Below are 26,431 nucleotides of genomic sequence, written 5' to 3'. Positions count from 1 at the left end.
AAATTCAATTAATGAATATTTATTATTATTTATTTAATATTCTTGGACATATCTAATGTGCCTTTTTATACGTATAATATATATTAATATATATTTATATATATATATATATATATTAGGAAGAGAAAGACTACTTGAAACACCACTTGAAACATGCTCAAATTTTCAGAGCTCTGGGTTGAACATGCTTCAAGTGGTCATTGATGTTATCAGAGTTATCAGAAATCTGGGAGCAGAGAACAACTAAGACATGATATGAAATATATATATAAAAAGAATGGAAAATATAGTCCTTTATTTTTTTCAGATATTGACAGAGTCTACTTGAAGAGCTGGTATTTAAAAAAAAAACTGGAGCAGTATGGAGAGGGGATTTTTTTTTTTTAAATCCATGTGCATGTGTTATGTTGCAGTAATGAGAAGCATCTAAATCACATTTCCTGTAATGTCCTGAGATCGAATGTTATATATTTGACTTTAAAAAAAGCACATGTTGAGAAAAAGAAACCAACACGTATTCTATGCTAAGGAATGAGAGGGTTGGGACTTTGAGACATGCTTCAGAGAACAATGTGGGTGGGGAGTTTTTAAAATGAATTATCCACTTGCAACGTATTCAGAAAATTTTGATCAAGACAGTCCTTTAATTTTAGTAACACATGGGATTTCACACTTTCTCTGAGCAATTCAAGTTTCCTTCTCAGAATCTTTTGACTGCTTAGCTTGAATTGTATCATGTTACAAACTGTAAATTTTACGAGCTCAATTGTAAAATGATTCTCAAAAATAAAATTGAAAAACCATTTTAGCAATAAGACTTTTTGGTTTGATATTTGAAAATTCAGATTCAGTGTCCTATTCAATGAAAGAGAAAAGACTTCCCATGTCGATAAGATAGATAGAAGGGCACACATGCTTAAAGCCATTATGCAGGAGAAGATGGAAAGTCAGAGATTGAATTTTAAAATTAATTAATATAAATGCCTCCTATTTATGTAATTAAAAATTCAAGTACAGAAAATTGTGTTAGGCATTTGGAGAACAGCATAGGACACAAAAGTAATTGGTGAAAAATGAATTTGTATCAATACAAAAATAAAAATCATAGGATTTAATGAATCTTATTCTGGGAAACTTATCATTACTTGTCAATGTGAAGAATTCAAAGCATAGGACTATATATTGGTTCTCTTCTAATTAACACTTTAAAATATGTTTAGTATAAACCAGAGTTCTGTTAGATAAAAACCTAGGTTAGTGTAAAACATCATTTTTTTGAGATAATTGGACCTTTTGGATAATTATTTTTCTGCAAACCTCTTTCTTCCTAAAATTCCACTGAAGGAAAAAGCGTTCTGGAAGTTGTAGGCAATTATATTCTTAATTTAAATGTTTACTTTAGAAAAGATGATTTGAAGTTTACTCATAAATGAGTTTTGAAAGTGTTAGTTATCTTACAACAATTGAGCATGAGTCAACATGGATTTTTGACAAATAAATCCCGTCAAATGAATCAACTTTTTAAAAACTGAAATAATCATGGTCATAGATACACCTCCTCCACTCTTAAAAAAACAACAAACAAAACCTGTCTAGACAGTTTGCTTTTAGGATTCCTGGAATATAGTAATTACACCTACCATTTGCTGGGCAACTACTTTATGCCAGATACTTTTTCCAGGAACTTTTCATACTTTTTCATTAAATTCTCAAAAAGTTATGGGGCAATTATCTTCATATTACAGTTAAAGAAAATGAGGTCTCAGTGGTTAAGTGACTCGTCCCAGATCATACTGTGAACGGCTGAGGCAGAATTAGAATATAAGTGTCTTTTCCTGAAGACCCTGTTTTTTGCCGCAACCTTCAGCTGCCTTCCCCAGGCCAAAGATAGCTCTGGCTCTTAGGGATGACCAACGGTCCCAGGATTCCCAGGAAAGAGGGATTCCAAGAATATGGGTCTTTTAATGCTAAGCTTGAGAAAGTCTTGGGCAAACCCTCTCTATCAGTAGCATGCGCTTAAGGTAGAAAGTGCATTGTCAGCAAGGCCATGCTGTTCTATCAGAAGCTTCTTATCCCTATTAAATTATCTGCACCAATGAGGCTATTTCTCTAACCACTAAGATAAAATTCAGAGAACTGCCTTCTGGAACAGCTGGAAAACTGTGCTGGCCAGCTCTTGACACATTAGGAAGAATTAAGGCTGCTCTTTATGAATCCATCCTAACTTTTAGCATAAGTGTAGAACTCTTAGACACAATTTTGAAACATTATACCACACTCCAGGACTCTACAAAGTTAAAGAAACTATTAATTAAGGATAGATTTTTTTTTGTCTCTAATGAAAGCAGAATTAGGGTGTTCTCTGAATAAAATTCCTTCCTTGTTAATATAGCAGGCCACTTAAAGTCCTTTACTTTTCAATCTAATCCTTTTCCTTGGGACTATTCTCACATTTTTCATCTGATACATATGTATATTTCTTCAGTAGGATCATAAGTTTCTTGATGATGGAATGCATACCTTTAAGTCAGCATAATAGGTAAGATCACAGGCTGGGGGGTGGGGGGACAGACTGCTAATTTCTAGCTCATGTACCTAACTTCCTTGTTTCTAGTTCCTTTATCTTTTAAATAGGGACAATATTAGGTCTTACCATACAGGGTTATTGTGGTGATTAAGTGAGTTATTTATGTTAAGCACTTACAATAATACCTGGCACAAAGGAATTGCTACGTAGGTATCAGCTGTATTAAGCATGTTTACTGTTACTGGTGTTAGATGATGCTATGTTGTTCTTTGCATTGGGTGCGCTCACTGTCACAGCTGATTAGTTGGCTACAGTTGGGGAGTATTTGTCATGTAACATGTGTGCTGAAAGTTTCACAGCTACTTTCTCTGAGAAATAGGAGTTTGTTATTGTTTGGTTTTGGTGTCCTAATCAATCTACGTTGTAAGGAAGAGTTTAATGATTCTTATCATAATTCACAGGGGTCACCATCTTAAATTTGAGGCTAGAATGTTCTCTGTGTATCAGCTGAAAACTCTCTCTCTGGTTATTCTTGTTGCTCACTTCTTTTTTTCTGTGTAAATTACAAATGATTTATAAATATTGAGAGCAATTTTGTTAAGGAGAAAATGCTCCCTGATTATTTAAAATATACCTAAGGTATATCATTTTATACATATTACGGTACAATTTGAGCTAGTTGACCAGGGTCTTTAAGATAGCAAAAGATTGCCAAGTAATGAGGCTTGCCAGTGGCCTGAAAAAATTTACCTACTATTACATGAAAGTGCTTCCATTAAAATGTAAATTTTAAGTGAGATAAATTACACCTTTGTAATTTTGCTGTCCAGAGACTGACACACATTTTAGGATATATGCCTTTTAAATACCATACAACTCCACTGGCATCTGCTATATCCACTGCAGATATTGTGTCAATGATTCAGAACATTTATTGACATAGTGAGTCATTCTACTCTTGGTTAATCAAGAGAAGTTAGCAATTGCTTTAAGGAGGCATGGCATGGTAGTATGTCCAGAAAACAGCTGGATTTTGGCAACAGTTAAAGTGTGCAGATGTAAAAACAATAAACAAAGGGACAGATTTGAAGGAATCAAATCTCATTGCGTGACTTCTCTTCTTTTGGTTTATAATGCCACGTATGTAACATAGCAATATTAATTAATAAGTACCAAGAATTATGCTGAGCAGATTAATAATCATCATTGCTTGAATTTAAAGGTTGTGATCAATTTTGTGAAATGACTGAAAATGTGAAATAGTGACAGAAATTATTAAAGGTACTTCTCTCGTGAAGTATTTATTTAATATATATAATGTTTATTTAATATGTTCCGTTACATAGAGCAATAGTTCTGGAAAACACCAAGGCAATTCTATCTGAAGGTGTTATATTGGGAAAAACCAACGTAACTTTGTTGAAATTAGAGCTTTGCCTTTTCTAGGAAACTTCTGATCCTCTAAACTCATTTCCAAATATCTCCTTGGTCATTATATTAGAAGCAATGCAGTGATCTTTGAAAATATAGAAAGTCTTTCTGGAGTGTTGACCTCAGAAAATTTTGGGCCAGTATTGCTGAACTATCCACCTTGGCATCTAACTTTGGGATGCCCTTAAGGAGGAATACTTAAGTACGGCTAAGATGTTTAGGAAGAACACCACAAGCCAAGAGCTGAATTCACTGACAAAGGTCCAGCTTCCTTGCTTGTCTTATAATCCTTTGTCCTAAATACTGCTTTTTGTGCCAGTGTATTTCTTTATTTCTTTGTGATAGGAAGCAACTGCCCAGAGAGCTGATTATAAAGGTCACTAAAGGGCCAGAGAAATAAGCTGGAAGCTTGGTGCCAGTTAACTTAGCTTTCTACAAACCACACTCTAGATAATTATTAATAAATAATAATTAACATATAAAAATAATAAATATACGCTTGTCTCTCTGGGAACTGGGGAAGGCTTCTCCTTTTCAATTAAGCCTATCTGGAGCATAGATGTGATGCTTGGGGATGAGGTAGCTATTTTGTGCCCATAATGATATTAGAAATCTTGGGAGAAAAAAATGATATACATGATTTCTTTGTTTGGACACATTATTCATGTATGTGTTTCCAGACTTTTGCTGTCCTCTGTCTGCCAAGAGGATTCTGGTTTCTGTGGGTCAATTATGTCCCTCTCTGTAGCCTTTGTGGGGAGCTGTGTTGACAGAAGGATTCTTTTTTGTCTCTTATGATGCAGAGACAAAACACAGGATGAGACAGAAAGGAGAAGAGTTAGGATAAGAGTCTTGCAGGTAGGTAAGGAAGAAAAGTTTATCTTTTTCTACCTTTTAGGGACTATGTATAAGAGATATGACAGCAGCTATGGTGTATGAGGAAAACGATTATGGGGTTCATGAGCCCACATGGCAGATACTGAGGGTTTAGAAATTTGATGCTATCTAACCCCTGCATCCTTTGCCTTTCTCTAACATAGAGCCTGGAAAGCAATGCGCTCAATGTCTTGAGCGCCCTTATAGGTAGGCAGGTCATTAAACATCATTTTTGGCTAGCAATATATGGGATATATGAGGAGGCAAAAATGAAATTTCTGAATAAAGCCTTGCTAGGAGAAAGCTCTTGATCCATTTCCTGTTGTGCGTCTACAACATGGACTATCTTGCAAACATGATGATGTTGCCAAGGATGTCACTTGCCAAGGATGGCAAGATAGGAGAAAGAAGGAGAAACATGGTGGGTCTCCTGCACTGAAATGGGATTGCCTACCTCTGGACATTGTGAAGTGAAAAAAAAAGAAAAAAGAAAAACCTTATGTATCAGATAGGGGCGTGGCAGACATAAAAGGTAGACTCAAAGACCTTGAAAATATCTTAATGAAGAGGCTCTACAGAGATGTGAGAAAGATTAAAGGAAATGTGTTAGGGCTCTTCAGGGAAATAAAACCAATAGGCTCCTTCCTTCCTTCCTTCCTTCCTTCCTTCCTTCCTTCCTTCCTTCCTTCCTTCCTTCCTTCCTTCTTTCCTTCCTTCTTTCTTCCTCTCCTTCTTTCCTTCCTCCCTTCAACCATCCACCTCCCCTTCCTCTTTCGTTCCCCCCTCTTCCCTTTTTCCTTTCTTCCTTTTGTTTTTTCTTTCTCGGAAGCGGTTTGTGTGATTATGGAGGCTGGTAAGTCTAAAATCTTCAGAGCTGATGTCTCAGTCTCAGTCCAAAGGCCAGCAGGTTGCTATACAGCCAAGAGGAGCTGATGGCTTAGCTTGAATGCCATCAGGCAGGAGGATTTTTTAAAAAAAAATTATTTATTCATTCATGAGAGACATGGAGAGAGAAAGAGGCAGAGACACAGGCAGAGGGAGAAGCAGGCTCAATGCAGGGAGCCTGACATGGGACTTGATCCCGGGGGCTCCAGGACCATGCCCTGGGCCAAAGGTGGCGATAAACCACTGAGCCACCCTGGCTGCCCCAGGCAGGAAGATTCTATTTTACTTGAGGAAGAGTCAATCTTTCTATTCTATCCAGGTCCTCAACTGATTGGATCAAGCCGACCCTCATTAGAGACGACAATCCACTTTATTTGGTCTACCAATTTAGCCATTAATCTTATTCAAAAACACCTCCTCCACAGACACACTCAGAATAATGTCTGACAAAATATCTGGGCACCCCATGGCCCATGCAAGTTGACACATAAAACTGACCATCACAGGAACTAACAAGAGATGGTACAATACCCAGAGACTAGAAATAGTGGGGACTCTGATAGATTAAGGGAGGGAACGCTACTGAGTGGAGCCAGAACTTGAGTCAGAGAAGAGGCGCTACCTCATATGACCTGTGACTACAAAGGAGAGCAACTCTGCCAGAACTATAGCTGTGCAAGTAGGGGGGTGGGGGTGGAGATTATGGGAGATAAGTACGTCATCCTTTCTCTTCCTACCTAAGCCAGGGAGCAGTACAGCTTGGATGATGCTGTCCATGCAGGTCAGCCTCCTGGGACACTGAGTAGCTCAGAGATTGGTGCAAGGGAGATTAAGATTCACCAGAACACTTTAATTTAAGCCATTCTGTAAATAGTGACTTCATTATTTGTAGAAATAACTTCATTGAGTTAGTTAAAAAAAAAAAAAAAGCCAATATAGGATAATTCAGCCATTCAAATGTAATCTTTGCTGATAAGGTGACAAGTGAGCTTTTTGGTTGCTGTCCTTGAGTGAAATACTATTCAGATTGGATCATATAGATGGTGCTTTATATGTCTTTGCCAACTAAGGCATACTTTAGTTGGGTTTGCCAGGAACAAACTGGATTAACACTGGTTTACTTTATTTACCTATTAAAGGGTTTGCATATATTTCTTAGGTTTTCCTCATTGGATTAATATAAATAACAAACAAGTCTAAAATTTGCATATGATTTTTGAGAATCATAAAATCAGTGCCAGATTCTTGCTAGAGGAATAGTGAATAAATATTTAAATGCTTTTGATTTAAAGGGGAACCAAAATATTAGTCTCCTTTGTTCTGATGTTGGATCAAAGGTTCTAGGTAATTCCTGCTTTACAGACTGAGGTGTTTCTAATAGTGCAAGAAACAGTTTGGGCTTGTGTTTGGGTGACATATGAGCCGGCTCTCCTGGCGTTGACTGAGGCAGGGATTCTGTTCAGTTGTGGGAAAAGCATCTGGGGCTGTATCTGGCTCTCTCAGGACTTCAGCTGCTTCCACGGGCCTTGGAGCTGGGCTGAGGAAGGAGAAGGTGAGAGACCATACTGGGATTGGGAATGCTGGCCTTTCTGCTCTGGAGAAGGCAGATTGTTTTCAGTAAACCTCCAAGTGGTTTATCTGAAGGGTGGGCAAATATTTACGTCAAATCAGCCATTAACTCCTAATTCCTGCTTGAAAGCAGACAGGGCTAAGTGCTTATCTGATTCTGCTCTGACTAAAGCTGAATATCTTTAAACATGTGGGTGTGGCAGTTCAGGAGGCAAACAAGCCAAGGATCTGAATTGCACAGAGAAAATAACAAGTCTTCTGACCCAAACTTGGCAATATTGTACACTGTTGTTAAATAGCACTGACTCATAGCAGCCATGGTCCTTTCCAAGTGGTCAGAAGGATGGGGTGAAGGAACAGTAATCCCACCTAAATTGGATTGGTATGTCTCCTGGAGTGCTTTAAACCTGTCTCAAATATACCAATGAGTATTCCTTTGAGACATCATGGCTCAGCAGCACATAGGGACCTCTATATCCTGGAGAGACTCTTTTTTTTTTTTTTTTTTTTTTTAAGATTTATTCATGAGAGACAGAGAGAGAGAAGGCAGAAACATAGGCAGAGAGAGAAACAGGGTCCATGCAGGGAGTCTGATGTGGGACATGATGTGGGACATGATGATCCCGGGTCTTCAGGATCACAACCGGAGCCCTTCGAAGGCAGACGCCCAATCACTGAGCCACCCAAGCATCCCAGAATCTAGTTTTTTTTTTAACAGACCATACTATTGGCATGGTGTACATGCTGAGAACTGGGTGTCCTGTTAAGGATAGTACACCACTTGGGGGATTCTCAGTGTCTACATCCTTTACAGTGAAATGGTTGGTGGGTGGTGGTCTTTGGAGGAAACTATTGATATAACCATGGAATTTTGACTATTTATAGTCACTATGAATTGTATAGATCATTGGAGATTTTTTTTTAAAATTGTATTTTCTTTTTCATCTTGGTGCATTTTTCCAATTTTAGTATATGTGCTGCTGAAGCGAGCACATCTTGGTGCATTTTTAATTTTTGAGTTGTTATTATGAAAATCCAGTACTCTCTGCATGGGTATGAAAGGCATGATTTTTGTGCTAATTATTCAGAGCCTTTGGTTGGTATTACATATATAGTTCATATAAGGCATTTATTTATGTATTCATTCATTTACTTGGTTTATTTTATTTATTATTATTTTTTGTTTTGTTTAAAGATTTTTATTTATTTATTCATGAAAGACACAGAGAAAGAGAGGGAGGCAGAGACACAGGCAGAGGGAGAAGTAGGCTCCATGCAGGGAGCCCGATGTGGGACTCGATCCCTGCTCTCCAGGATCATGCCCTGAGCCGAAGGCAGCGCTAAACTGCTGAGCCACCCAGGTGTCCCCACTGTTTTGTTTTTAAGTAAACTCTACCCTCAATGTGGAGCTTGAGCTCATAACCTCCAGATCAAGAGTGGGATGCCCCACTGACTGAGCCAGCCAGGTGTCCCAATGCAAGATGTTTATTGCTCATTGCTCCATCTCAACATTGAGCTGACACCTAGAAATAACTGAAAAGCAAATTAATTTTTTCAGTTCAAGCTCTTGAGGACACAGAGAGAGAATACATTCATGATGTCCAGTTAAGTGTCTGAAAAATCTTCTTTTCCCATATTTTAGTTATCTGTTGCTGTATAGCAAAGCACCCCCAAATTTAATGTCTTGACATCAGTAACTGGGTTGATGAGATCAGCTGGATGGTAGTTGTCTTCTCATGCTGTTGGCAGGTACCACAGTCATTTGGAAACTCATCTGGCTGGAACACTCAAGATGGCTTATTCGCAGGGCTGGCAGTAGGTGCTGGCTGTCAGCCGAGAGCTCAACTGAGATGTTCAGTCAGAATGTCTTGGTTCTCTTCACTTTGGCCACTCTCTGAGGTTGGGCTTCTCACAGCATGGCAGCCAGGTTCTAAGAGGGACCGTTCCAAGGTTTTGTAAGAGGCCTCCGCAGATCTCTCTGGGCTCAACCTTGGAAGTTATGCAGTATCACTTCTGTCGCATTCTATTGGCCAAAACAAGTCACAGAGTCAAAGGAATTGAAGAAGACTCTCCCTGTTGGTAGGTGTAGTGGCAGCATTTGTGGCCACCTTTAATCTGCTTTAGCTTGTTTTCCTTAATATCTCACTCACACGGCGGCTGCTTCTGAATTTTTCTCCTCTCTCCCTCTCAACTCTGTCCAGACCTGCCTTGCTCCAACTCTCTCACATTGTTGCTCTCACTTCCTTCCTACTTCCTTTCCAACCCATACAATTCATCCCTCTAGCATACCTCTGCCCTTTCCAGTGCTGACCCAGCTAGACTTGCAGTTTATCCGGTATTTATTTCTTCCTTACTCATTTGCCTTGGTGTTCATGATAAATTGTTAAGTTTTTCAGGGCTAATGACATAACGCTTCTTAATGAAGAGTTTCATTCTCACTTTGGAAGAAAGCTCAGTGATGTCTGGGTAAGGAATTTCAGGGTCCCAGGTACCCAGAGCCTGGTCTATAAGGAAACATAGGTTCTGCATGAGCAAGTTTCGTTCCATGAGCTTCTTGACTTGGGAGGGACATGGTGGGAAGGGGCCAGAACGAGCCTTCTAAAGCTTAGGTCTCAGCACAGGGGCCTCATCCAGGTCAAGGGCAACAGTGCTTTCAGCCGTGGATATGCAAACATTCAACCTATTTTTTCCCCCCACAGGTACAACAGCCAGAGTCCCACCCTGCGCTTTCCTTCTTATTGTAGAAATCCATGAAGGACTAGACTGTTGGGGGTTGGGTTGGACTGTGAATGGTTGGAAAATCTGGAGGTGAGCAAGAGAATGAAGGGGGCTGAGGTTGCCTATGGACTTCTACTAGGAGGGAATTGGATGCTGAATCAGGGTGGAGGCACTGGACGGGGCCATGTGACCTCGGTAGCATATGATTCTTGTCTACTGAGGTCACCTTGGGTAGATGGCCTCACTGGGACTATTAGGGCTTAGATTTTTGAAATAGCCTAGTGATCATAGAATACCCATGTGTAAGCTATACATATGAAGTCCAAATATTGAAGGGTTTTTAAAAGGCATTTCAAGCAGTCCTTTCTGCCCAGTACAGAAGGTTCTGTACTGGATGTCCTAAACTACCTTTCAGGCTTGACCTGATTCAGTTTCTTTGGAACTGCTTTCTGTATGTACATAGACAATTATTTATATCTGTACTTTCTGAGTCATTGCTTAGTGCAGGTTCACATCATCAGATAGACCTTTAAGTCAATCTACAGAAGGTTTTCTAGTGATTTTTTTGTGATTAGAGCTGTGTGTGTGTGTGTGTGTGTGTGTGTGTAAGGTTTAGGGGTTTGGACCTCTGGAATTAACCACCACTCAACCATTTCCTAAAGTTTAAGACTCCTTTCTGCCTACTGATAACACTATCAATGCCATTTTGGACTAAAGTACATATGCGGATTAGGTGAGTCTTTTTTTTTTTTTTTTTTTTTTTAAGAGCGAGAGAGAGCAGGGAGAGGTAGAGGGAGAAGGAGAGTGAGAATCCAAAGCAGGCTCCACCCTCAGCATGGAGCGTGAGGCAGGGCACCATCTCATCACCCTGAGATCATGACCTGAGCCTAAATCAAGAATCAGACATTTGACTGAGCCACCCGGGTGGCCCCAAGTGATCCATTCTGAAGGCCGCAGCAGCGTATTACATGGGCAGCTGGCCTTCTGAACTGAACGTGAGTTATCACTTTTCATACATCTGTAATCCCTAAGCATTGTGTTGTTAATAAAAATCTGAGCTTCTGCAACTCAGGCCAGCCTTGTTTTTTAACTAAATTGTGACTCCGGAGCTACCACTCAGGTCTAGGAAGTGCATGTCGAATCATCAGATTTTTTTTTTTTTATTATCTTCTTTTTTTAAAAAAAGATTTATTTATTTATTCATGATAGATATAAAGAGAGGAAGAAAGAGGCAGAGACACAGGAGGAAGGAGAAGCAGGCTCCATGCCGGGAGCCCCACGCGGGACTCGATCCCGGGACTCCAGGATCGTGCCCTGGGCCAAAGGCAGGCGCCAAACCGCTGAGCCACCCAGGGATTCCCGCCCCCCCCCCTTTTCTTTCATTTGTGAAAATAGCCTGCGGGCTAGAAAAGGGATGGCAAGGTAGTCCTATGTATGTGTGTATGTGTACATGTGACTGTACATGTATGTGTCCATGCTTGGGTCCATGTGCCCTGCGGCTGCACCTAGAATCAATCGGGGAAATTCAGGATGGGCTTGAGGAAGGAGCTATCTCCCAGGCTTGCAGAACGTTAGGAAATACAGAGTTTGTCAACATGGGAGAGAACGAGTTGCACAGAGTAGCTCCCCTGGGACATTGAAACTCAATAGAAGAATCAGAACATGTTCCTTCTCTTAGTTTTCCACATTTCCCCCTTTATTTGGACACAACAGGGTGGAAAAGAGAAAATTATTTTTATTTTGCAATTTACAGCTCAAAAAAAGTCAGGGTGTAGTGGGTAGTCACGTATTTAAAATGACAAGATTTTTTCTGATTGAAAATATATCCCAGGCAGCAGGAAATGGGGTTGGAAATTTGTACCATTTGTCTCACTTCACTGGGATATGAGGCAGATTTCAGAAAGCTCTGGTAAAATCAGAAATATTATCTGAGAAAAAGTCACCCATTATTATCTCTTAGAAAGGGTTGCTTTTTGTTCAAGATCGAGTGGAAGGAGTCGGACAGCACAAGTACATTTTACAAAGATCCCAGGGAGAGGATCTGGAATGGGGAAGAACCAGGTCTGGGTGGAATATTTTTCAGGGAGGACTTTGCATTACCAGGAGCTGGCTTGTGTGGATTGAGTGCCTGGAAGGAACAGGTGGAAATACTTCAAAGAAAACAAAGAATAGATCCAAATTTTGACTTCATAATTTTTTCTGGAGTAAACCTTGAATGTTTATTTATTGTCTATCACGAGCCCTTATTAGCGCTTTCTGTATGCCAACTATTACAGGTTATTTACTGATATTAACTGCTTTAAGCCTTAAACAATGAGGTGGTTATGATGAGTGCCACCCTTATCATACGGGTGAGGAAGCAGAGGAAGGGTGGTTGTTGTCCAGGGGATCTAAATAGCCATGGCTTAAATCTAGGTGTTCTGTCTCTGAATTAGCCATCTTATCACTGTGCAAACTGCCCACGCATGTACAGTATAGTCATGCATGTCAGCATTCCTGGAGAAGCAGATTGCACTTACACCTCCACCTGAATTTTTCTTTTAGAAAATCTGGGGAGGATGATGTATCTTGATGGTTTTATTATTTTATTTTTTTTTTGAGATTTTATTTATTTATTTATGAGAGACACACACAGAGAGAGGCAGAGACACAGGCAGAGAGAGAAGGAGTCTCCATGCAGGGAGCCCGATGTGGGACTCGATCCTGGAACTCCAGGATCATGTCCTGGGCCGAAGGATCCCAGGGATCCCCTCTTGATGGTTTTAGAGTTGCTTCCAGTCTTATTATTGAGCTATGATCTTTACATGCTAGCATGGCATTCTTCCCTAGTTCATTCATTCCTTCTTCCTTCATTCTGCCCATTAAGTGATTCATTCATTTCTGTGTACAGCATGGCGAGCCGCTCCCTTTTTTTAGTCACTAGTATCTGAAGGTGGAAGGACTTGTGGACTATCTCACAGCGCTTCAGTTTAAAAGAGATGAGTATTTCTAGGAAAGATAAACTAGAAATTATAATTCATTACAGGTTTATTGAGCACTTACTACATGATAGGTATTATGTTGAGTACATTACCAGGAGTTGCTCATTTCATGCTTAGCCCAAACCTCTGAAGTAGCTACTGTTACTGTCTTCATTTTATGAATGAGAAAACAGGATTAAGAAAGTAAAAACAGTGCTCGCTTCGGCAGCACATATACTAAAAAAAGAAAATAAAAACAGGAGAAGAAAAGGCAGCAAAAACAAAACAAAATACCTAGAAGTAAGCTGAGCCGAGATTTAAACCAGCACTCAGACTGTCTGCAGTAGAATCCTGGATTTGGCTTTAGTAGTGTAGATGACATAAATTAACACATAAACATGAGATAAACATTAATTGAAACAGAAGCAAGCCCTTCACATAGAATATAAATTAGTTTTTTTTTCAGTTTAAACATTTTTATCTTCTTTTTTTTTAGTTTATTAAACTTTTTTTTTTAATTAGTCTTTAAATACGTAGACGGTACACATACCCTAAAGTGTAGAACTCATTGGGTTGTTTCACCAACTGACCACTCCTATGTAATTGGCACTCAGATCAAGAACAGAATATGACTAATACCCGGAGACTCCTTTTGTTCCTTTCTAGGCACACCCCTCAAGTCCCAGGGATAACCACTATCTTGATGTCCAACAAAATTGATTGCTTTCATCTGCTTTTGTTCTTCATATACATGGAAGCATATAGTTTTATGCTTTTCGGGCTTTTTCACTCAAATTACATTTGTGAGATTCACCCATGTAGTTAAGCTTGTTTAACTTAAAAACTAACGTCAAGAGCAAGAAAATATGACAAAGCATAAATTAAAAAATAATGGCGAGAACTCAGTAGAGCCATCAGCTGACCATCAGTTCTCTGGTTGAAACTATGTTGTGCGAATCTGTGCCTTCAAAAAAATCACAAGTGCTCCATTTCTCACAGATGAAAAGAAGACCAAAGCTGTTAGACCGTGGGAGGATTCTGCTAGAGTTTCTAAAAGGATGAGAGGTGTGATAGTGCCTTTGAGGTGAGGGCCATGATTACTCACAACAGATTCCACATGGTCATTCAGGAGATGTACTTCTTTTTCGGTGCCACATGTGAGTTAGGAGGAGAGTCTGTCAAGGCTTATCAACCCCCTCCCCACAGAACAAAGAGTTAAGTGGAGAACAGGATGAGTAATTTTAAACAAGAGCAGTTGGTAGGGAGTATGTGACTATGGTCCCAAATAATCAGTTGGATATAGTCTGCATGTATGTCACATGGGAACAAACACCATAATAGGAAACAGGGCATGGTGTGCTTCTAAATGTGATTTAAAAGTCCAGGGTGGGAAACTAAGTGTGGGGTATTAATAGGTTCCTCTAGCTGAAGGTTACAACTTGGAAGAGAAAGAGGTAATGGATAGAAATTAGCTGGAATACAGATATTACCAGAATGTAAGATTCAAGTTTTAGAGTCATTAGCTGCTCGTAAGAGACAGAGTTGAAATGAAAAGTACTGGGGAAAATATGTAGGTCAGATTTGTTGACCCGATAAAAGTAGCTTTACATTTATTTTAAGGGGTGGGGGAAATAGCCACAACTGTTAAGCTAAAAAGTGTGCCTTCGACAAACTACACTCAAAAATAAGTGCCAGCAGAAATGGGGGTAGTTTTGCCCAAATAATAGCATGGAAGATGGACATGCCATCTTAAAGAAGGTGGACCAGGCAGAGACAGTGTCAAAGAAATTTAGGGTTAACAGACATCTTAGAGATTATCTGGCCTAACCCGCACATTTTATAGATAAGTAAAATGGAAACTTGAAGAGGCTGAATCAGGCTCTCAGGTCAGGCTGTCTGGGTTCAAATGGCAGCTATCAGACTTATTCACTGTGCCCAATTTTCATTTGTAAAACAGGATAATAATTATATCTATCTCAGAGTTGTTTTGAAGATTAAATGACATAAACTCTGTGGTCCTTAATGAGTGTCTGACATAGAGTAAGAGCTACTGGTTTTAAGTGACTCAAATTTTCATGGCTCATTAGGAGTTGAGTTGTAACTAGACCCCAAGTCTAGCAGGTGCTCAAACTTCCAATTTAGTGTCATCCAACCATATCACACTGCACATTGCCGGCATCTCAGAAACCCTGTTTCCTTGTTCTGAATTCAGAGCCGGTTTTGGGGTAGACACGATGGTCAGGCAGATGAGACCGACATAACTAATTCTCTTACTCCTTAAAAGTAGATTGGAGGTTATGACTTAGATATAGGACAACAATTGAATTCCTGCCCAATTTCCTTGCCTCTTCCCACTTGCCCTAATTTAAACTTTGGTAGAGTACACCTAAAGGAAAATATATCAGCAACTAAAACTGCTGTCTTGTTGGGAAGAAAAATACAGCAGAGGGGGAGAAAGGCAGAAAGATCTCAAATCCCCCTTGTATAGAAGTTTTGAAATATTAGTTCTGTTCAGTCAAGAAATATGGACCAATGACCGTCATCTACCAATTAGATAGTGTGGTCTACCTTCAGAGATCGATTATGTGCAGTCTCTGGGAGATGACCAAGGGTTGGTCAGAAAAAGAAGGGGAGAAAAGACATTCTGGGAGAAAGAAACAGTGTAAATAAGTCACTCCTGGAGCTCAAAACAATGAACTGAATGCAGACTCTCGGAGGAGGGGTACCAGCAAATCAGGAGTGATGCATCACCTTTCTCTTCCAACTTCTTCCAATACTAAAGGAGCAAGTCAAGATTTAAAAATTACTTGATGATAACTTGATGATATAGAAATGGAGGGAAAATAATTTATTGAATTCATTCAACAAATATGCAACAGTGTGTTTTCAAGTGCAAGCCACTTTGTATCACTGTTTTTAAAGGCATCCAGTGGCTTGCAATTCCATGAGAATAAAATCCAAATCCCTTACCATGGCTTTCAAGGCCATACCTGATCTGACCTCTGCCTACCTTTCTTTCTCTCTTACTTAGGCCTCTTTCTCTTCCTTGGACATGCCAAGCTTGCTCCTGCAATAAGGCCTATAGGTACAGCATCTAGATCTTCTTTCTTCTTCTTCTTCTTCTTCTTTTTTTTTTTTTTAAAGAAAAAAATTCAGAATCTCTTTATCCCCAGCTTTTTTTTTTTTCTTAAAGATTTTATTTACTTATTCACGAGAGACACAGAGAGGCGTTCCCATCCCCAGCTTTATGGGGATATTGTTGACATATGGACGTATGTAAGTTTAAGGTACATAATATGATAACCTGATACATGTACATGTGGCAAAATGATATGACCAAAAGGTTAGTTAACATATCCATCCTCTCACATAATTACCATTTGTGTGTGTGTGTGTGTGTGTGTGTGTGTGTGTGTGCATGTGTGTGGTGATAATGTTTAAAATTTTCTGTCTTGGGATGCCTGGGTGGCTCAGCAGTTGAACTCCTGACTTTGGCTCAGGGTGTGATCTTGGAGTCCCGGGATCCATTCCCACATCGGGCTCCCTGCATGGGAGCCCGCTTCTCCCTCTGCCTGTGTCTCTGCCTCTCTCTCTCTCTGTCTCTCATGAATAAATAAATAACTCTTTAAAAAGTTTCTCTCTTAACACCTTTCAAATATATATTGAAATTGTTATTGAATATATATTGAAATTGTATTGTTATAGTTACCATGCTATGCATTATATCCCCAGAACTTATTTATCTTATAGCTGGAAGTTTGTACTTTTTTCTTTCTTTCTTCTTTCTTTCTTTCTTTCTTTCTTTCTTTCTTTCTTTCTTTCTTTCTTTCTTTCTTTCTTTCTTCTTTTCTTTCTCTTTCTTTCTTTCTTTCTTTCTTTCTTTCTTTCTTTCTTTCTTTCTTTCTTCTTTCTTTCTTTTTCTTTCTTCTTTTCTTTCTTTCTTTCTTTCTTTCTTTCTTTCTTTCTTTCTTTCTTTCTTTCTTTCTTTTCTTTTTTTTTTTTAGAAAGTTTGTACCTTTTGACCATCTTCACCCATTTCTCCCATCCCTCAGGCCCTGGCAACTACCATTTTCCTCTGTTTCTTTGAGTTCACTTTTTTACTTCCTCATATAAGTGAGGTCATATAGTATTTATTTTTCCTTGGCCTAATTTACTTAGCATCATGCCCTCAAGGTCCATTCTATGTTGCTACAAACAGTAGAATTTCCTTCTTCTTCTTCTTCTTCTTCTTCTTCTTCTTCTTCTTCTTCTTCTTTTTTTAATGGCTGAATGATACTCCATTGTCTGTGTTTATGTGTGTGTATAGATACAGATATAGATCTCTTCGAGATAATGCGTTCATTTCCTTCAGATGCATACCCAAAAGTGGAATTGCTAGATTGTATGTTAGTTCTATTTAAAATTTTTTTATAAATTTATTTTTTATTGGTGTTCAATTTGCCAACATATAGAATAACACCCAGTGCTCATCCCATCAAGTGCCCACCTCAGTGCCCGTCACCCAGTCACCCCCACCCCCTACCCACCTCCCTTTCTACCACCCTTAGTTTGTTTCCCAGAGTTAGGAGTCTTTCATGTTCTGTCTCCCTTTCTGATATTTACCACTACTTTTAATTTTTTAAGCAAACTCCAAACTGTTTTTCATAGTGGCTACACCAATTTACATTTCCACAAACAGTACACAAGGGTTCCCTTTGTCCACATTGTCACCAACACTTGCCTCTTGTCTTTCCTTTTTTTTTTTGCCTCTTGTCTTAATAATAGCCATCCTAACAGTGTACCATGCTATGTCATTGTGATTTTGATTTGTATTTCCCTAATCAAATGTTCTTAATGCTGTTTTTTCATGCCATGCAGACTGCAGTTCAAGTATCCCCACACAAAAAGGCTTTGTCTTACCACCCTATCTATATTACCCTTCCCATCACATTTTTATTGGACTGTACTATATATTTTATTGATAGCAGTTAACAACGGAAATTATTTATTTATTTGTTTACTTGCTCATTGTCAAGCTTCATCCCAACTAAAATAAAAATAAAAAGCCTTCAGAGAACAGGGATCTTGTTTGTGTCCCTCAGTGCTGAATTTTGGAGTCCAGAAGACTGTTGGCATATAGTAGGCTCTTGAAAAATGTTTTTAATGAATGACTGAATGAATAAATAAGTGGATGAATGGATATACTGGATAAGCACCAGGGACTTCGAGGTCAACAGCGTTTCCTTCAAGGGCTCACAGTCTATGCACTTAATTTTGGTGCAACATGCCAGGTATTAGTAGAAGCACGTGCAAATATTCTGGAAGAACAGAGATGGAGGACTGGAAGGCTTTAGAAAAGAAGTGATTATTAAGTAGGGGATGACAGAGAATTGGCCAGAAAAAGAAGAGAAAGGACATTCTGGGCAGAGGGAACAGTGTGTGAAGAGCCAGTTCTTAAAAATCAAAACAAGGAAGGAAGAGCAACTCCAGGCACTTGAAAATGTCATTCTGGCCTTTTGTGAAACAAATTTCAAATACAACTAAAACAAAAAAGTGGTGCAATCCATAGCAGGGGTCCTAGCCCATAGATAGTGTGGTTGGAGAGGGATTAGAGGAGTTTTTCTAAACAATAAGTCCCTAACAAGAAAGAAGGGGGCATCTAAGAGGCTCTGGGATATATTTAGGTTTTGATAGAAGAATGAACAGAATATTGACAGACCGGGGCTCTTGAAGAAGTGGGATGAATTGAATTAAGAATTGTGTGAAAAAAAAAAAAAAAAAAAGAATTGTGTGAAGGCAGAAGGAACTGCAGCTTCAAAAAATTCTAAAGCTAAAAAGGACTTTCAGACCCTCAGTGAAAGAAAAAAAAAAAAAAAGAATACAAACCAATAATGAAGAGGCAGTTTGCCTCACTCATGGAAGGTAACATAATAGCTGATAGAAGGCACATATTTTCAGACTGGAAGTGTTATATGCAGCAGGAAATAAAGATCAAGATAGAATAGTGCCATTTTATAGGAGTTTATGCTTCCAGACTGAAAATACATTTAAGTTAATGAAATAATTGAAAGTTTTAATAATGGAGAGATTTGCTAATTTCTCTGAAATAATGGAGAATGAGAGAAGGAAATATGAGAATGAATAATGGCAAGTACAGAAGAAAAAGATTATTGCCCTACCCAGGAATGACTTATATAGGACATTGCACTTAATTCTGGTTTCAGAGCACACAGAAATTGGTTTTACTCCCTCCAGAATACCCTTTTGGATTATAGTAAATGTGCTTAATTTCAGACATTTCCTGGCTTGGCTTTACTGTAAAGAGTTGGGCTTAGATTGTTTTTAAGTATTTATATATATATATTTTCCATCAAATTTCTTTAAATCTCAGATATTTCTCCAAAAGGCGCCCTTTGGCTGAACTGGAAAATGTAGAAAATCTCTCAGAACCACAATACTTTGATTTGGACATTGATCCCTTAATGAGTATTAAAGAGTGATTGTGAAACATTGAGATTTAAGAGACTTGTCCTCAACCATAGGGAAAACCATCATTCAGCTCCCAGAGACCAGCTCTTCCACTCCTAATTACTTGGCAGGAAATATATGTTCTGAATGTCTGTGGTACCTATGTACATTTATGACACATAACTGGATTTTTTTGATGTCTTTAAAAGGCAAAAGAGAGAAATGATTAAAGCATCCCTGGGGAAATGTGAAGAACTCTTTGAGTCACAAAATTACCCCCAAATAGAGCATGTTCAAAGGGACTTTTTGTCTGAATAGTGAATACAATTATTATTTTTCATGCAAACTACATATACTTTTGCAACTTAGAATTTAGCAATTCATCTAAACCACTGAACGTTAGGAAGTATTCCTGCCCAGTTTCTTAGAACTTTCACTGTTCCCTTTTCTTCTGAAGCCTGTTGTTATGAACATATATGTCAGAAATGATTTATGGGCTTCAGGATAAGTCTTGGTCCATGTTGTTATTCAAAATCTTCCTGTGCTGATTCAAAACGGAGTCAAAAACAAATTTATGAGTTGACATGGTTGAGCTGTAAAAAAAAACTGATGGTAAGGTTTTAGATTGCTTCAAATAAATTGCCTCACTGATCAAAAGGAAAAAAAAAATTGACCTCACTGAATTTCACACCTCCTTCTGTTCGAGTGATTTAATTTTACATCACTTGACCATACACATAAAGATGTTCATCATTAGCACTTACTAAATTTAAAATTACAAACAAGGAGAAAGTTTTTTTTTTGCCCTCAAGATAATAGGTAATCATGTAGTAATACTAATTATATTCTAGATGATTGATGTAATTTTTGTTTCAAAACAAAATTTTTCCAATCAGTAGCCTTTTAAGTTGTATTTTCTAAACACATAAGGTCCCAAACCATAATAACATGGACTCAAGATGTGCTGAAAACTAAATTTTTCTGTTAAGTCCAAGAACTATTAAAGAAGAATCTATACATATTGGAAGAATTCGTGAATATTCTTTAACTGTTTCCTGTCAACTTTACAGTGAGAAGGGAAGACTTTCTAGGGGCCTTTTGAGAGGCCCTGTAATAAACTGAAGTAACCCTAGAAATACTATCAATAAATATGACCAAGCATATTGAAATGTTCCAAGAAGGGAAGATTATCTGAAGGAAAATATAAAATAAGAAGAAAGGGGGACTGGACTGAAGTCAGTATAAATTTAAGACTTATGATAGGAAAGACACTCATATACCTCTGTAATGGCTATCTGAGCCCAATCTCTCGATTGTGGTTGTTACTCGAAAGGAAAAGATTGTTTGCAATACAAAACAGGGCAAACTAATGCTCCATGTCCAACCTCCCTCTCTCCCTCCCTCCCTCCCCACCCTCTTTTTCTCTCTTCCTCTTTTCTTTCCTTCCTCTCCTTTGAACACTTATCATGTGCTCTCACCATGGTAAGTACTGGCAATTGATGTTTAGCAAGTGAGGCTCCCTGCTCTTCTGGAGTCTATCATATACAAGTCTATCATATACAAGTTGTGTCATAGAGGGGGAATTTTGTGCCTTGGTAGAGTCTCCAAGGGCACATGGTTGATTTCTTCTCTTTGCTGTTTCTTTAAATGTTTTCTTGCTATTGGAGCTTCTCTGTTAGAGTGACTATGCTCAAGACTTTCAAATATTAAAAAAAATCCATGCTAAATTTTTGACTCCCTTTTCTTTTTCTTTCCTTTATCTTTTTTTTTTTTTTTTTTTTAAAGAGACGTGACACAGAGACTGGACACATGGCTCAGGTCTATAATTCCTACCTAAAGGACAAAGGCCATTCTGAACTGAAAGCAGCTGAGGGGTGGAGCTAAGGCTGGAATCTCTTGGTGCTGGAGGGAAGATAAGGAGGGGACCTACCCTGTCAAAGGAGGATAGAGATCTTATCTACATTCACTTAGTTCCCATCCTATACCCCACTCCACTATCATCAGGATCTGTGTTCTTCTAGCTCCTGTTAGCTACACCAGCTTCTCGGGAAAATAAACCCACACACTGAACATTTACTTAAAAATCTGCACACAGAGAGAAATGAGGAGGATGGTCTGCCAGCCAGGAGCCAAGGAGTATTATATTTTAGTTCTGCTTTTATATATGAATAAAACCCAAGATGCCCCTCACCTTTCTGGGCATTGTTTTTGGATCCAAAGATAAGGGAGGCCCTTGTACTCACAAAGAAATAAACTTATAGTTTCCAAAGAGACTCAAGTATATATTTTGAAAACATGGTGGAGAAGGTATAATGGAGGTCAAAAATACATATGAAGAGATTCAAATTTACTTTTTGAAAACAAGGGGAGTTGTAGTAAGCAATGCAAAATGTACCTGTGAAAAGGTGTTCAGGTTTATTTAAAAGTCAAACCAAAACAATTGAGCCACCATATTTGTTGCAGAGAACAAAGGGAATTATGACATTCAGGGGATAAGGCATGTAAGATATTGTCTGTAGGTTGAGATAACTTTCGAACACATGAAGTCAATGTCCGTTGATTATGATGGGGTGGGGGCTGATTTTCCTCATCAGAGGAGAGAAAGTGAGTGTGGATCATGAAGAAGGATATAGCAAGCTTTGAAATAGGATTGAAAAGAGTATCTATGGGAGCACAAAGAAGAAAGAAAGTTAACTCAGGACGTCGGAAAATACTTCATAGAAAAGATGTATGCACCTGCAATGTAGGAGAAGGAGCAAAATTTCTAAAGGTGGTGGTGGTGGTGGTGATGGTGGGGAAGACAATAATCTGGGATGATGCTAGCCACCCTGAGGCAGCCATTTTTTTAATTCAGAAAATCTGTATTCAGCCTCTACTGTGTTTAATGGGCTTCATTTACTGAGGGCATCATGTGATTGGAGCTTAGGAAGTGTAGAAGGAGTATAAAAGAAAAAGTTTGGAAAAGGTAGGTTGAAGCTTGGTGATATGTAATAGGCTTTAGTTGAGGCAATTTATATAACTTTGGTCAATACTTGGTATCTTATTTAAAATAAAGGTTGTAAAAACAGAGGTTAAGAGTTGAGGGGTTGACTCTATAACATGCTAGCTTGCTTTCCTGCTGTCCTTTTTTTTTTTTTTTTAAGATTTTTATTTATTCATTCGTGATAGACACAGAGAGAGAGAGCGGCAGAGACACAGGCAGAGGGAAAAGCAGGCTCCACGCAGGAAGCCTGACGCGGAACTAGATCCTGGGTCTCCTGGATCGCATCCTGGGCCAAAGGCAGGTGCCAAACCATTGAGCCACCCAGGGATCCCCCGGCTGTCCTTTTTTAAAATTAAATAAAAAAACATTTTTTTATAGCTCCCATTGGCCATATATTCTAACTCCTAGAGGGAACTCATCCCCTCTAGGAGGAAATCCTCTGCTGTCTCTCACCCCTTCTCTAGGAGAAAGATGCGTGATACAGGATGTAAAACAAGGCCACGTAATTGGACTTGGGTGATGAGGAAGGAAGGAGCAGTAAAGGAATTACTGTTTTCCTTCAGCATAGGGTTTTCTTTTAATTTTGATCTCTTTCCATTTCTTTTCCCTACTTCCAATTTGGATCATTTTCCTTGTTGTTTTACATTGCCTCTTTCGGAGATTTTTCCTTTTCAGGTAAGATGTCTGGCTTTGGACCACCTTCCACTTCAGAAGAATCCTGGGCTTTTACGGAGTTAAGAGTTCAGAGCAAAGGGAGGGGAGCAGGATGCCTTGGGTCACAGGGTTACAAATTAGGTGGCTGTTTAGGTGGTGCTAAGCAACATTTGGAGGTCAAAGTCCTAGCCAGTAATAGAGTACCTGTGCCTTTCATGTTTTCTGTCATACAGAGAAATCTCTGAAGATTACTCTATCAGCGGAGCAGGTGGTTTAAACAAGATAGAATTTAGACACTTGACTATCTTTTGATAAAAAAACTGGACGAATTTCTCCTCTTAATCTATTGGTTTAGGAACTTTAGGGCAATTGAACATACACAGAGTAAGGTGGGTGAAATAGTATCCTAACCATAAGGCTTGCTGAGCTTTTAAATTATCCATATCAGTATAAGGAATATTTCAAATATCTCATATTCCCCTATATCTTCTTAGACAATAGCCACCCCCTCTTTAGCAACATCCATTATTTTGATTTCTCTTATTATCTAGTAGTTCTATTATTGAACTTCATATACTTGGAATCATAGATTCTGTACACTTTTATGTCTGGCTGCTTTCACTCAACATAAGGGCTTTGAGATGTATCCATGCCTTGAGTGTGTATTTGTTCTTCTTATTCCAATGTAGTATTGCATTGTGTTAGTATACTTGAATTCACTTATCCACTTTCCTTATTTGGGACATTTGGATTGTTTCCAGTATCTGGTTCTTTTGTATTGACCTGCCTTGAAGATTCTAATTACAGTTGGTTTAGGAGTAGGATTGTGGATAGAAATATGCCTATATTAAAAAAAAAAGAAAAAGAAAAAGAAAAAGAAAAAGAAATATGCCTAAATTCGGTAGGTTCTACCAAATAGCTTTCCGAAGTGATTGTGCCAATTTACACTCCACCAGAGCAAGGTTTGAGAGTTCCACTTGCTTCATGTCCTTGCCAACACTTTACATTACAGCCTTTTAAATTTTAGATACTCTATGGGCATATAGGTTTATCTTATAGGGCTCAATTTTATATTCTCCTGATGAGTAATGATAGCGAGCATCTTTTCTATTTTTATTACTCATTTCAGTTCCTCTTTTGTGGAGTACCTTTACGAGTCATTTGCCCATTTAAAAAATTGAGTTGTCTGTCATCTTATTATAGATTTGTGGGGGTTACTTCTACATTCTGGATACTAGTCTACTGTTGGATAGATTTATAATAAATACATTTTTCCAGTCCATGTCTTGCCTTTTCAGTCTCTAGTGGTCTCCCCATAAACAGATGGTCTTAATTTTAATGAGGTCATATGCATTCCACCCTCCCCCCACGGATGCTGTAACAAATTACTACGAACTTAGTGGCTTAATACAACCCGTTTCTTACCATATAGTTCTGTACATCAGAAGTCTGATGCACTCTCCCTGGGCTGAAATGAAGGCATTAGCAGGACAGTATTACTTTCTGTGGGCTCTGGGAGATAATTCATTTCTTTGCTTTTTCCAACTGTGGAATATCGTTTCTGCATTCCTTGGCTTGTGTTTCCTTCCTCTATTTTCAAAGTCAGCAACCTTAATCCCATATCAACCTTAATTCCCTTTCACAATGTAATCTCACATATTCACAGGTTCTGGGGATTAGGACCTGGATATCATTTGTGGGCCATTATTCTGCCTCCCACATCATATTTATCAATATTTTCTTTTTATGTTGAGTGTTTTTTGTATTCTTTTTAGAAATCTCTGCCTGTCCCAGGGTTATGAAGAAGTTCTCCTATGTTATCATCCAAAAACTTGATTTATTTTAGCTTTCATGTTTAGATCTATAATCTATATCAAATTAATTGTGTGTATGGTGAAAGATAAGGGTTATTTTTTCCACTCATAAATATTCAGTGGACCCAGACCCATTTATTGAAAAGATCTTCTTTTCTCAGCTGAATTGCACTGCTGTGTTGTTCAAGTTACTCTGCAAAGGTAGATCTGGGTTTGAAATTTCTTCTGTTTCTTTTTGTCTTACTTTCCTAGGGTGGCCCTCAGAAATTACTATAAGTTAGGGGGCTTAATACAAAAGAAATGCATCTCAGCTGTGGGTAGTAGAAGTCTGAAATCCAGATGTTGCAGGACCAAGCTCCCTCTGTAGGCTGAAGGGGAAAATCATTCTTTCTTCCAGCTTCTGATACCTCAGACATTTCTTGGCTTGGAGCTGCGTGACTCCAATCTCTGCCTTCTCCCCAGTGAGTCTGAGTCTCAACTGTCCTGCTTTTCTCTTATAAGGATGCCTGTCATTGGATTTAGGACCCACCTTAACTACTTATACAATCTAATCACATCTCTTTTTCCAAATAAGACCATATTCACAGGTTCTAAATGTTAAAACACAGGCATACCCTTTTGGGGCTACCATTCAACCCGCTGTGCTTCTGTTTCATTGGTCTATTTATCTATTCTCATACTAATACCCAACACCTAATGTCTATTACTGTAGTTTTACAGTAAGTTGTGAAATTGAATTATATAAAATTTTCAACTTCAACTGCAAATCACTAGGGGTCAGTTTCAAAGCAAAAGGATAAGTAGCTTGCAGTCTGAGATTAATGAGAAGGATGCTTAAGTGCCTCCCTGTAATATTGTGCTCTGCACAGCCTCATTGTGAGGGTCCTCTTGGGACGTTAATAGAGTTCTTGTAATGTGGAGTTTTCACTGCTCTTCTGTCTTGGGAATATTGAACTCTTCTTTGCTCAATTATATTTAGCACATGCTTTGAATGAGCAGCTAAAGTCATTTTATGACGTTTTTATGATTACTGGCTAGTTATTGAGTACTCCTGTTGTTCTTATGGAAGTAATAGGCACTTCAAGAGATAGTAGAGGCTAATAACTGCCAGAAACAGACAATTATGAAGAAAGAGGTGCCTAAAGAATTCCAGGATTCTTCCCCATTCTCACTGAGGTCCTCTGAGATTCCCCTCCTTTCCCCAACATGAATCATACTTCCTAGCTTGTCTTAACTGTGCCATTCTCTGAACACAATAGGATCCATTCACACCTCCATTCCATAGGTCCCAATTGTTTCCTTGATGTCTTAGTCTACTCGGGCTGCCGTAGTGAAATACCACGGACTGGGGAGCTTAAATGACAAGAATTTATTTCTCATATGTTACAAAGGCTGGGGCAATTGAGATCAAGGTGCTGGCAGATGCAGTGTCTGGTAAGGACCTGCTTCGTGGCTTGTAGACAGCTGCCTTCTAGCTGTGTGCTCACATGGCCTTTCCTTGGTGGTATGTGCTGGTGGGGAAGGAGGGGAGGAGGAGGAGAGGAGAGGGAGAGAGATGAGGAGAGAG

At 38.8% G+C, this 26,431-nt stretch overlaps 1 long non-coding RNA gene across 1 annotated transcript in view; it reads left to right on the top strand.

The window, feature by feature from the left end:
- The window catches only part of LOC140621304 (uncharacterized), a 78,754-nt gene that overhangs the window by 27,458 nt on the left and 24,865 nt on the right, over positions 1–26,431 (top strand). The gene's annotated exons all lie outside the window — the stretch shown is intronic.

This window comes from Canis lupus, chromosome 30 (assembly GCF_048164855.1).
Source record: "Canis lupus baileyi chromosome 30, mCanLup2.hap1, whole genome shotgun sequence".
Taxonomy (NCBI): Eukaryota; Metazoa; Chordata; class Mammalia; order Carnivora; family Canidae; genus Canis; species Canis lupus.
Note: the sequence above shows the minus strand (reverse complement) of the source record. Positions and strands in the feature narration are given on the sequence as shown.